The 12,324-nt window shown below is 43.0% G+C and overlaps 1 protein-coding gene across 1 annotated transcript in view; it reads right to left on the reverse strand.

Annotated features, from left to right (window-relative positions):
• Nucleotides 1-9,796: 9,796 nt before the first annotated feature.
• The window catches only part of LOC147272674 (insulin receptor substrate 2-like), a 12,368-nt gene continuing 9,840 nt past the window's right edge, over nt 9,797-12,324 (reverse strand). Inside the window, exon 3 of the mRNA XM_086199320.1 lies at nt 9,797-12,324. This exon is cut by the window's right edge and continues 591 nt beyond it. The gene's annotated coding sequence lies outside the window, so the exon portion shown is untranslated.

A 12,324-nucleotide genomic window follows, 5' to 3' on the forward strand; every position in this document is an offset into this window, starting at 1 on the left:
GTGTGTGTGTGTGTATGTGTGTGTGTGTGTGTGTGTGTGTGTGAGAGAGAGAGAGAGCATGTGCGTGTGTGTGTGTGTGTGTGTGTGTGTGTGTGTGTGAGAGAGAGAGAGAGCATGTGCGTGTGTGTGTGTGTGTGTGTGTGTGTGTGTGTGTGTGTGTGTAAGCTCAGTGGGCCTCCATGTTTGTTGTGTGACCATAAAAGTCCAGTTATTGGTCATAAAAGTACACACCTCAGGGCACAGTGATCCCAGTCTGAGTGTATAACACATGAACACACACACACACACACTTGTGCAGTGCGTGTGTGTGTGTGTGCGTGTGTGTGTGTGTGTGTGTGTGTGTTGGAAAGTTAAGGAGTGTGTACACAGAGAGATGTTTCTTTATTTGAACACAGTTACAGACATGTAGCGTGGGTGACACCAGAAACGTCACATCACAAAGTTGTTTGTCTGCCGTCTATGTGGACGTCTGTGTGTGTGTGTGTGTGTGTGTGTGTGTGTGTGTGTGTGTGTGTGTTTGTGTGTGTGTTGCCCTGTGGCCCAGGTAACAAAGGGACGTGTACTTTCTCACAGATTAAGCCTTACATAATTTCACATTCTACTCAGCAGGTAAACAACCTCTCAGGGACTAAGGGTCAAAAGCAGCGAGGCACCAGCTCGACCTGTGGAACAAGACTCTGGAGGCCGAAGCAGATCCAGAGCTCGCTGACCCTCCTGTTCTTTCAAATCTCTGGAGCTTAGAGGCAGATCTATTTGCATAGCACAGTACTAGAGAGAATAAAGATAAACTGTGGGACTAAAAACTGGTCCTGAACTTTCTCCATCGCTAAATTAGCTAACTGTTTAGCTTTACCTTAATAAGACTGGAGTCAGATGAATCCTTCACTGTTGAGCTTCAGTGTCTAAACGATCATTTCTCTGTGAGAATAGGAAAACTGTAGTGACATTCAGAGTGCTTCAAATGTGCAGGGATGCTAACAGAATGAGCCTCTGCTAAACATCCAACGCCATGCCAGTTATTTTAGTCCTTGCAACCTTCTTTGATTATTTTTTTCCAACCAGAAAGTTACTGCAATGACCAAAATTAGAAAAAGAAAATATAATGTTACAAACAGAGAAGTTAGCATCCCGAGGCTAATAAAAGCAGGTAAGAGATGAGGAATTTCAAAGGTGCACCTGAAGCCTTCGTGTTACAACATGAAACCATCCCTCTCTCCATTCATCCTCACAGCCGCATTAATGTGCTGAAGTTCTGCTACCATAAACTTTATTGTAGCCTGAAGGGAAACTCAGAGGCTATAATTCTGCTGCTGCCGCACACACACACGCACGCACACACACACACACACACACACACACACACACACACACACACACACACATAGACAGACTGGTGTTACATTACAAGACAGCAAGCTGATTACATTCATGTTAAATACACAGATGGTTCAGACCCAGAGTGTTCGGGTCTAAATGAACAATGACGCAAATCACGTTTAGGAGCTGTTGAGCCTGACGCCTGAGAATACGCTCAGTGCTCTGTGCTGCTGCTTTCATAGCTCCCTGCTACAGACACAAGAGCCTCGCTAATAGATTTACGGAGATGAGATTAGAGGAATGCATAGAGAGGACAACAAGATTTGGACCCCGGCCAAAAGTGAAGGCGCCTTTGCAAGACCTTGATCAGACTGCTGGATCCTGGGTCTGCGGTGGCGTGAGTCAGCGGTTCTGCAGCGCTGCTCAGATTATCAACTGTAAATATTCATAATGCAGTAGGTTCTACGAACAGCTGCCGCTAGCTCATGCGGTTCCACACCCTGGGATGGAGTGAACATCCAGGAGTCTGACGTGCAGGTCCAGTCGTTTGGCTCCTGCATCAGATTTAAACGCTCACTGCAATAAATTTGAGCACGTCTTCAAAGTTTAGTCAGACGAATAATTCAGCGATTGAACTTCAGGCGCAGGAAAGTTGAACCCAGATCTTAAATCTGAGCTGTGTGTGATCTGGAATGGAAGAAACTAATGACAAGAAGATTTTATGTGCATGCAGGTTTTTGTAACCGGTGACACTTTGGGGGATTTTGAAGATTAATTCTAGTTTTTTATGACTCCATAAAAGCAAGAATTTAAAAAAGGATGAAGTGTGTGTGGGCGTGTGCGTGTGTGTGTGTGTGTGTGCCTATGTGTGTTTAGATCACTAGCAGTGTCGTTCAACATCCACCCTGACTGCGCCTGATACATTCAACTGCCATGCTCCACATTGTAAGCTTAAGCTAATGCCTCATTAGCATCCGTGTCTAACTCTGCATCCTCCTCCTCCTCCACTACAGAGGGCCTATTAACATCACCCATCAACCACACACACACACACACACACACACACACACACACACACACAACTGAAGTATGACGCACAGGACAGAGACATGTTAGATCAGCCGGCTGTTCAGAGACGCCCACAGTCATTCAGTGTGTTCTCACTGAAATCATACTAGCGAGGGAAAGTAATTCATATTGATGTTGAATTCTTGTGTATTTTCACTATTGTTTGAACACTGTGCTCCCAAATGTTTCACCAGTCTCATCAATTTCAGAAAAAACACCAAATATATCATTTTATGCATATTTCCTTTTTTTTAAACATGAAGTCCAAGAAAACACTCTTCAAGTACAAAAGCGTTTTTTACTGCTGTGCTCTTCTATCATATAGTTTGTTATGGGGCAGTAAAGGTCTCTGTCTCTCTCTCTCTCTCTCTCTCTCTCTCTCTCTCACACACACACACACACACACACACACACACACTCACACACGCACACTCACACACGCACACATATACAGATGGAAACATGGATAATGACTCTGTGTACATCAAGGTCGCCATCACTCCTAATCCTGCCTTGCGTGTTTTGGCTTTTGATTGTGTTGGAGAATGCCGTGCTGAAAACGTTGTGTGTGTTTCCTGACATGTGTGGATTAGCAAGTGAATTGTGTGTGTGTGTGTGTGTGTGTGTGTGTGTGTGTGTGTGTGTGAGTGAGTGTGTGAGAGAGAGAGAGACGATGGATTTTGTGGTGCTATTTTTTTCCATGAATCAGAAGAGCTTCATGGGCTGATTTCTATGATAAATAATTGTGTGAGTGAATCCAGAACATTTTGTATATATATATATATATATATATATATATATATATATATATATATATATATATATATATATATATATATATATACAATTTCTGGGGAAAGAAAGAGAGAAATGATCCAAAAAAAAAAATCTCCCTGAGGCTCAAACAGTAGCTGGAAGTCATTCCATCAATCAGGATTTCATTCCAGCCTGTGGCAGTAACATGAGCTACTCCACCTCATCCTCTAAACATTTAAAGGTTGTGCAAACTGTACACATGCAAAGCAGAGCAGAAGTGACTGCTTACACTGCTGGTGTTGTTGTCAGAGTAGAGATTTGCATATTAGCTATTCGCAAGCTTCTCATTTGCCTACGAGACCAAAGTGTGTTCAGCCGGAGGCCTGCAGTGAGTCATGCAGGCTGGCATGCTTCAGTCAAACGATCCCGAGGATTCTCTGCTGCTGTTTTTCTCGGCTGAGGAACACAGTGAATGTAGAAAAACAAGCGTGTAAATGAGCAGCAGGACAACACTATGTACCAGACAATTCAAGGGTTATTAAATTCAATTCAAATGTTAAAATGGCTCCACAAGACCGGCAGTGTACACTGCCATCAGTTGGAATTTTCAGACTTTCAGACAAAATTAGAAGAATATGGAAAAATGGGATAAAAAAACTGGGGAAATACACGAAGAAAAAGTTAAAAAAAAAGAACTTCTCATGAAGTCTTTCTTGAATGTGATGTTTAAATATTCAAAGATGCATTCCGTCTATACTGTGAGGCTCAAGTGTCTTCGTGCCTATAATACCATCGGACCTGGTCCCCTGGGTGTGCAGCTGATCCTGAGGCTCCTGATATGGTGGTCAGGAGCACCACAGGGAAAGTCCTGCCTCCGTTTCTCAGTCCTGCACCTGGAGCGGCGTTGTGTCACCCGACTGATCGTTACCAGAACATCATGCTCGCTTCTCAGATCCTGGAAACGTCTGAATCCGTGTTGACCGCATTGATCCATCCATCCCAGCCCTCGACGACACACCTCAGCGCCCCGCAGACACTCGCTGAACTCTGCTGTCACGCAGCAAGTGTGTGTTTTGGGTCTCTGTGGCACATCTCTCATCAGAATTGTGAAAATGGTGTTCAGCTGCTGCTATAGACCAAAAAAAAAAGGCACATTTTGTGGTCATGAGATAGAACTTGTTCAAAAAACACACAGAATAACGAAATTGTTGAAATAAGTCCTATCTCATGACTCCAAAATAGCTGCACTGAGTGAACAAGTTACAGCTTTTAGCCTCAAAATATATGTATACTTTCAAACACTCTCAAAAAAAAGTATCTCTGTGGCTGGCCTCACACACACACACGCACACACACACACGCACACACACACACACACACACACACACACACACACACACACACCTGGACTGGTCGACACTGAACCCTGTGACTCCTCCGTCTCCCAGGAACTCGCTCCACACCTGACCGTTTCAGTCAATTTATGGGAGGAATCGGTCTGCCAGGTCACACAGACTGTGATCTATTTAAGCCGACTCAAAACAGTCAGGTGATTTATTAAAAGAGCTCCCCCAGACATGTTTCATATAAAATGTCTCTGCCTGGAATCATAAATTATCAAGGCTTTTAACTGCCGGATACGCATTTCTAGGCGGACGACTTCATGGGAGCTCACCAGACACTCAACAGAAAAAAAAAAATGAATACCTTTTTTTTTTCAAAAAGAAGTGAATCATGTTTGGCTCTTTTACAACAGTGTTTTCCCCAGAATTTCCTTTGCAAAACATGTTTACGAGCTGTGACAGCGTCGGCTGATAAGGCAGCGTGTGGACCAGCAGGCCAGAGTCTTCCACTCCACTGCCAGCGTGGTAAACAGCAACAGGCGTGTTTGTGAGTGGTGGGCGGGAACTGGGCTCCACATGCTCTCCAAACACGTGGACCCGAACGACAGATACAGGGCTGCAGACACTTCAGCTTTGTACTCACACACACACTCATGCATGTGCTCGCTTTTCAATGAAATCTAGGTCTTTATTCAGGTATTGGGAAGAGCTTTGAAGGTGGAAAAGCTCTGTGGACGCCCCCTGTTTCCAGTTTGAAGAGTATTAAAAGTTAGCACCAGGGTACGGAGGATCGTAGGTGAGGTTCAGGATCAGAGCAGCTCTCAGAGAGGCAGGCGACCTTGTTCCCCTCTCTTTCTTTTTCAGGTGAGTCACCTTCAGGAGAGCACTGGTGCACTAAACTGGATAATAGAAAGCAGCACAGAGGGCAGTGAAGGCGTTTCAGTGGTTTCTTTTTTTTTCTTTTTGAAAAACGTGGCAGAATTTCACCAAAATCAACACCGACTGAAGGATCGTTTTAGGCTCCTACTTGAACAAGTTGAAATTGTGGCAAATGACAAAAAGTGTCATTCAAGGTCAGAAGCACCAGAGGCAGAATGCAAAATGTGTGCGTTCACTGGGGTTCTGTGTTTATATCAGTGCTGGTCGGAGCCAGAAGAGCCGTATTGTGCGCTGCAGTCATCAAACCGTTCAGACGAGAGCCAAATGCTGGCAGGTGTTAGCAGGTTTTTGGGCCGTAGGAAAGCAACTCTGCCTACTAAGTGTCACTTCAGATTGTGCAGGAACACCTCCACCAACAGCACCTTGAGTATTTCAAGTACTTTCAAATGAAGAAAATGGATCAGGGGAAGTACTATAAGTTGATGGGATGTACATGCAACCCTGCAGCATCTCACTGCGTTCAGTCTTGGAGGATTACTGCATGTGACACAGGACAAATCACTATCGTCACATATGACTTTATCTGTATTATATATATGTCAGTGTGTTATGTTTTCACGCGGGATCACGGGAGCCTCGTGTCTCTCTCTCCTCCCCGGTGAAGAGCCAGCGCCTGCTACTGTAAGTGGGTCACAGCTCCGCTCCCCGCTGCTGCTGATGCTGATGCTGCTTTGCGCGGCAGAGTTCAGTGAGCCTGGCTGAAACCCTCCTTAGGCTGATTCAGGGAGAAATAATGGGGCCAGCATCTCCCAATCCCCTCAAGACCAGCAGCACAGCATGGCAGCAAGCTGGCAGGGAGGCCCAGCGGAGCGCAGGGCGGAGGAGGTTGCCAAAGGAGCTGCCTTTTGACCTATAAGAGCCTTTTACACGTTTTGGAGCCAGGATGAAAACCACGTACGCTGCTCTCCAGAAGCGCTGGTGCATGGAGTCCACACACTCACGGAGAGCTGCCTTGTTATGTTAACGCACGCAATGAATAACAGAAATCTGGTTGGGATTTGGGGCTGTGTAAATAAAAACTGGATTCCAACTCAAATAATACCCACAAAAGATTTGTATGTTTTTTTAGCATCGTGGTATTTAAAAATGAAGACTCATGACACGCATCAGCAGATGAGCGAGTGAAGTGTTCCCGTCATTTCAGGCGCCACGCTGCCTCATGTGGCTCTCCGTTGTGTGAGACAATCCTCATTTTTCTTCTTGAATTGATATCTTGGAGACAAAAACAAACTTATTTATAAAGAAGAGGATGACACAAACTTCTTGCTTTACAAATTCAATATGATACTGGCCCTTTGAGTCATGATAGCCATCGTTTAGAAAAATCTCCACGCTCGTACTCAAACCTCACGGCAGAAACCAACTATTGATTATAAATTATGATTAAGATTGTGTAAAATACAGACCTATATCTATATATAGTTTAATTGAATAGAAAATTTATAAAAAAAGAATTACAACTTTTATGCGTCTTGGTCCAAAGACGAGCAGAACCACAACAGGACCAGATAACAATGTCTGTTAATCCAATATGGCGGACTCGGATGGGTGTGTTTACTTGGAACCCTAATGTGAACACCTCAGGCAGATCCATGTTCATGTGTGTAAATACAACTGTGGCCCACATATGCAAAGACATGAAATATTCTGGTTCCAGTTGCCCTTCACTGGTTGACCTGCACGTGTTTATGTGTAATCAAATCGAGGAATTTCACAAAGCTTCTATTTGATCCCATTCGGAAATTCGGAGAACGCATCATTTGGCAATCACTCTAAATTAAACATTTCCAGACTCTGAAATACTTCTAGGCACAATAAATATGACAAATTTGCGGAAAACGAAGTTTGAAATGGCATGAGGGTGACGCATGGAGGATCCAGATTTCATGGCTCCAGCGTCACAACTGTGATAAATCCTTTCTTGCCTATGTACAAGCATGTGATTCTAAATGTGATTCTAAAATTGGGAATAAATGAGGGCATCCAGGAATAGTCCAGATACACACACACACACACACACACACACACACACACACACACACACACACACACACACACAATATTACTTCAAAGTAGCATCCTTTAACTGTGTTTCAGGAATTGTCGCAGTTGCAGCCTGAGTGAGAGAGAGAGAGAGTCCCTGACAGGCTTTATTTCTTTCTATACATCGACACTTCTGTTTTTGTGTCCTTCTCCTACCGTGGTTTGTTTTCGGAGCAGCAGCAGTGTGCCTGTGCAGAAACTGTTGAGAGGAGACAATTTCAAAAAAAGAAAAAGGGAAGAAAATGTGATCTTTTTCAGACAGTCAGCGCAAAGAGGGCAAAGGAACATTGTGTCCCTCCTGGTGGCTCGGCGGTGGGCTCTTATGTAAGGCTGGTTTCTGCCTGGCAGCAGAGCAGAGCCCCACTGATACTGTCACACAGATAATTAATACACACCAGCGAGAGGTGCGCCTGCAGAGGCTGCTTGTGTCTCGAGAACAGAGGGATGGGTACTTGTTGAAGTGACGTCCACCGAGGATATTAAAGCACGATCACATTTCGCGTACGGTGGTAGTTTGAGACCCTGGGTGACCTTAGAGTGACGTTTGTCCGATGGGAGCCGCCATTTCTTTTCACAAGACGACTTAACACCAACAGCAGGAAACCCAAAACAGCTAAAGCTCAGGGAAAGTCAGCGCTGGTTGGCCTTGTGTGACGCCACATGGACAGTCGGGGGAGCCCCAGATCTTGAGGAGGACTCTGAATTGAATGAGAATGAGAATCCTTTTATTTACTCAGGTTGGAAATCGGTTCACGTTGCAGTTACTTGTGCCTTTATTGATGTGAAATTATAAAGAAAAACGAGGGTTAAAGGTAGAAAAAAAATGCCTCAGTTAAAGAGTAGAATACTGAAAACGGCCCCAAAATGAAAGGAAATCCCTCAAACAGTTGCAGTTCTTTTACTTTAGTCTCATTCCAAGTGGGGGATCAGTTGACGGACATTGTGTGCGATACTTGATAAAAATATTCTGCTCCAGTGAGATATTTTGAGCCAGCAGAAGGGGGACACACACTTTGCTGTCAGCAGCTTTGGTAAAGAGTTGAAAATTCTGGAGACGTCTTTTCTCTGCAAAGAGCACGATGAGAAGAGTCGCGTTGTGCATGCAAGGAACAAGGCAGCTAGCTTAGCTGAGCATAAAGACTTGAAGCAAGTGGAAACTGTTAGCTTGGCTCAAAAAGATCTTTGGAGCAGGAACACAAAGATAAAAATGACGTATTGTGGTTTTAGAGGTAGTTAAGAGCTGCTGCTCTCTGACCAGCAACAAAGCAAATGTTTTGTTTTGGTTTTTTGTTACTTTTCTGATTACATGTCCCGCTGTTTCCCTCCCTGTATGTCTTCATGCTAAGCTAAGCTAAGCTAAGCTAATCATCCTCCTGGCTGTCCGTGCACAGATGAGGTATTGAACTTAGCATAAAAGGGGGCCAGTGTGTACATGCTGGTGCAGGACTAAAGAGGATTCCAAGCCAAAGGAGATGTTGTCTACACTTTTTTCTGAAGAAACAGTTCAGGAATGTGTATCAAATTCAGTACGTCTTGTATAGAGCTGTTTTTCTTTTTATAGTAAAGGCTGATGGGTGTTACCTTGAGTCATATGATGTCCTATTTGTATGGCTATTTATCCTGATATGGAGCTTTAACAATAGGATTTATCCAATTATGAAAACTCCTGTATAAACAACCTTTTGTTCTCCGTTGACAGGTGTGTTTAGATTAAAGAGAGGGATGTTCTGGGTCAATTCAAGCCCTTGAACTTTTTTTTGAAGTAATAATAAGTAACCAATGATAAGGCGCATAACCTTGTCAATGGAAAGTATTCTTTATCTCACAATGATTGTGTGTAACTGCAGGGCACAGAAACACAGGATAGCTCCTGATATCTGCATGTGAGATAGAGACAGGTGAAGGGAGTTGTTTACTTCGTGTTTTGAACCTCCTGACCTCCCTGCTGTGACCACGCAGTCTTTTCTGGAGATGTATGGCTTGGCAGGAAGTCATTGGCCCAGTATGAGCTTCCTGTCTTGGCCTCTGTCTGAAATCAAAACACCAGTGTGGAGAGAAAGTGCTGGCCCTCACTCGCCGCGGGACGGGGAGGGGGGGGGGTGGGGATATCCTCCTCTTTTAGAACGTGCTCAGGAAGCAATTTGTCTCTGTGCCAGATGCATGATATCCCAATAAGGGAGAAGGGCATCATGGGATTTTCACAAAATGAGAATCACTCACTTATGCTCATTATGTCCACATCACATTCATTCCATCCGTCGCTTCAGCCAGCTTGACTTATTACAACGACAGCACACAGGGAATTAAAAGAATGAAGACAGATGTTCCTCTTTAAATAAATTCATTTATTTCTTTAGGTTGCTATCCATAATCAATACAGACAAAAGCAATACTTGACTACCAGAACTTATAAATCATTATAATCATCTCTTGTGAGCATCACAATAAACAGTATATCGAAGTATGTACAATGGAAGACGACAACACATTCAAACTGAGCCAATCTGTAGAAGAAGAATCTGACCATGAACACAGAAACGGGGGTGGGGGGGGGGGGGGTGCGCTTTCAGGTGCGTTAAGAAGGAAGTTCCCAGTGACAAAAGACAAAACAATTGGCAGAAAGAGAAATGTACAAGGAGCAAAACAAATAAACAAACAAACAAAAAACAGTATTTGTTTGTCACAAAAAAATATATATATTAATATTGATGCAATGTTACATTTGGTTCCACGGTTGTAAACTAGATTGTATTCATGTCACTATTGCATATGCCATTAGGTAAAGTGTGTCGACAAGGCAAAGAGATTTCTATAATAAAATATTTTTTTCATATACTCACAAATACTGTGAAGGAGAAAAAGCATACGATACACTGTACAACCCCAAAGCAAAAATCCCCGTCCCCCTTTTTAAAAATCGGTAGCCAAAGTCTTTACACAGGGATATCATCGCAACATAAATCTAAGTACTCTGTATTTTCAATATTTATCTTTTTTCAGTTAAACTCTTTCTATGTACACAATATACACATTCAATACTCTGAAGATAAATAGAAACCACAACTTAGCATGGTACAGCTCTAGTATTATTGAACTCTGCCAAAAGCATCATGTTTCTGTGGCGTTTCACCAGCTCAGTGATACATTCAGACAACTTTTACAATCTACTGTACACTAAAGGAGTTGAGAGCCAGTCGGCGTCGACGCAGAGGAAGAAGAGTTTAAGGGCCATCGGAAAATGTGACCAAGCACACTGGCTGCCATTTTGGAGCTTTAGGGGACTTACTTTGTTAGTGTGATTTGTACAAAAGTTAACTGTTTCTTTGTTTTCCCGACTGGTCAAACTTTAAGCTGAATGTTGAGAGAAAGACATTCCTCCTCTGACAACTTGAGTTCATCGCTTCATTTTCTACGACAACCTTCCTGGGTCCGGTGGCTAATGGTAAAACTAAAGCTAATGTCAGCTAACAAGAGTAAATGTCATCAAAACTCTGCTTGTAGGTGAAAGTTACGTATTTTCATATACTGAAGGAGGAAATATCTGTTATTTAAAACCAAGAATTTTAATAGAGAGCACCAAAAACAATGTTTTTATTTTTACAGAATTCACTAAGGGTTTTGCTGCCAAAGCTTTTCTTGGCCTGGTGGCTAATGCTAAAATTCAAAAGCTAACATCAGCTAGCCACACAAAGTGAACAGATAGGTTCCTGCTGCCAGTTTGCTCACCTTATCAATTCTAATGGAGTTACACAAACTTTTAGCTCATAGCATTAGCCTGCTAGTGTCGCTGATATCAAAGAGCCTGCTTTTTAGTGAGTGACGTTTTTTTTTTTTTGCTCTGCTTTCTTAAGGTGGAAATATCTGAAACAGTTGAATAAAAAGCAACAACTCATCTTTATTCGGTGAGTTCAGGGTTTTGCCACGACAGCCTTATTTGATCTGGTACGAAAAGTAACAACTGTTGGCTAACATTCGCTCAACTGGTCAGCATTTAACACTGTCCTGCAATTGCAAGTGCAGGATGACGTGTGGCGACTATTTGTTAGTCTCGCTTTAAGTTATACCGTTACATAACTCTTCAGCCAGCTGCAATTTATTTGCACTGTCTGCGATAAAGTTATATTTTCCAGACAGCTGATTCTCTAGTGAGTCTCCATGATGGCGCCAGATGTGGCCTCTCTTCTTCTACTCTCTCTCTGTGTGCTACAGAGCCTTCCCTAGTGCTTGTCCTGTACCGCTGACACCGGCAGCCATTGCATTCGTCGTTGTCAACTGCGGCCCAACCTCAACCTTTTACACCGGCTTCGCCCTTCCACCTATACTAGACAGTTGTACCATCAAACTTGATCACAGCAGGGGGGCCTGGCTCGAGCTAAACTGCAGGCGCGAGGTTTAGAAGGTAGGAGTGTGTGAGGTTTTCAGGCTCATGTGGCTGAGGAACTGTGGGAGGTACAGTGCATTCAGATGCCTGGTGTTGTGGGGTCTGAGCTGAGTTATAAAGACATGCATAACTCTTAAAAGACATTTAGAAATATATTTCTAGTCCAGCGCTTTAATTGGACAAAAATAAACTAGGTTATAATAAATAACAAATTAGCAATTAAGAAAATACTTTAATATCAATACAATAAATCAGACCTGAAGTAGCCCCACTGTTATGTACATTTTGGAAATAATATATTGAATGGTAAACTAGGCGTTTTACTTTCCACATAATAACAATATAGAGATGTAGGTCCAAAGAGACACTGCAATAGAATATTTACCTCTTATTTCATACAAAACATAAGGACAGTATAGACATTAAGGCATTGGGTAGGTCTTTTCAGACATTCATGTTCCAAAAATAAATAATATA

This window comes from Aulostomus chinensis, chromosome 1 (genome assembly GCF_037954235.1).
Source record: "Aulostomus chinensis isolate RoL2024-O1b breed Wild chromosome 1, RoL_Achi_v1.0, whole genome shotgun sequence".
Lineage (NCBI taxonomy): Eukaryota > Metazoa > Chordata > Actinopteri > Syngnathiformes > Aulostomidae > Aulostomus > Aulostomus chinensis.